This window comes from Penaeus monodon, chromosome 21, assembly GCF_015228065.2.
Source record: "Penaeus monodon isolate SGIC_2016 chromosome 21, NSTDA_Pmon_1, whole genome shotgun sequence".
NCBI lineage: Eukaryota > Metazoa > Arthropoda > Malacostraca > Decapoda > Penaeidae > Penaeus > Penaeus monodon.
In genome coordinates this window covers 27,313,623-27,315,063 of record NC_051406.1, presented here as the reverse complement: position 1 = coordinate 27,315,063, position 1,441 = coordinate 27,313,623, and the positions used below count along the sequence as shown (strand labels likewise).

The following is a 1,441-nucleotide window of genomic DNA, read 5'->3' as shown; positions in this document are numbered from 1 at the left end:
GAGATTGTATACATAACATCCAGATTTATTATCTCTTGGTATACCAAATAGGAAAAGAAAAATTAATATTATCAAACAAAGTTCTTACCCACTGTGCTGCATTGTTTATTATTGCCATGATGAGGTTTTCCTGCCTTTCCTGTGGGCCATGACTGTACCAGAACAAATCTGCGACCGTTCTGACTCTGAACACGCATTCTCTTTGGGACTTCTTTGAGACTCTCCGTGTGTATGGGAAGACCAGCACTGAACACCTAAAGATGGGAATGATTCTTCCATTACGAATTATGTGAAGATATCAAACACCACGAGTATATTTTTATGATATGATAAGATCACTCAAAGAGCTCGATTGAGTACCTGAAACATCGTACTGCCGTTTTCCTTGTATGTTTTCAAGACAAGGCGATGGTTGATGCCCCCAGACAGAGGCCCGTGGTGTCTCCCTGCCATCAGACTCTCTCCACTCATCCCCAAGTGGAATTCTGAATCGTCAACACTGAAGACGGGTCGGAAGATGGTCGTGGAGAACAGCGTAAGATTCTCTGGTGTTTCGTCGTCCACTTGCAGAGGAATATCGACACCGCCCTTGCCTTCTATCTTCCACACGGGCGTGCTTGTGGGACACATCCGAGCGAAACTGCTTCCCGAAAGCTCCACTTTGGACACGGGACACTCGAAGGGAATGTTGCCTGGCAGCCAGGGCCGACGTCTGCCGTCGAGGAGCGTCAGATTTCCCACATAGCCAAGCGTGAACCTCATCCAGGTGCTGCTGCTGTCCGGGAACGGCGTAAGGGCCGTAAGTGCTCGTCGTCGTCACATTTATCCTTTTAGAATTCCACTCGATGTAATGGTACTTGTCGTCGGTGCAAGAGATGCGAACTCGAATCTGTGTCGGTTCGTCGGGTATGAGGGCCAGGAATTCCAGGGTGTCGAACAGGACATCGCTCTCCGCTATTTGGGAAGAAACGATGCAGTCTGTGAAAACAGAGTACTCAAATTAGTGAGGTCCTCTCCGCTTTTTTTAAAACTGTGTCTGGCCAATGACTGATTAAGATCGCCGGACTAACCTTTCTGAATTTCGAAAGGGTTCGCAGTGAAGATGTGCAGCAAGAGCAGGAGGAACGAAGTCCGTTTTGCCTTGGCCGAGGCCATGGCGATAGCAGAGGAGGAGACTGGTGTCCTACGAGGAGGCACCCAGGAAGGACTGAGGGCGACCAGTGTTTAGTGATTCTTATAGCGTTTCCCTAGAACAGCGGTGAGGTGGGCGTCGCTAAGCAGGGACACCACCAATATCACATCAGAACATCCTAATCCAAGGCTTCATCTTTTTGCTTCCGCCAATGAAGTCGTCGACCTATCAGGCTGACACAAATGCTGAAGCATGGCTGACGCTTGAGGGCGCGTCTGGGGAGGACAGAACCGAACTGATGACGTGATT

The 1,441-nt window shown here is 49.1% G+C and overlaps 1 pseudogene; it reads right to left on the bottom strand.

The window, feature by feature from the left end:
- Positions 1-1,372, bottom strand: LOC119586725 (annotated as a pseudogene).
- Between the last annotated feature and the right edge of the window lie 69 nt (positions 1,373-1,441).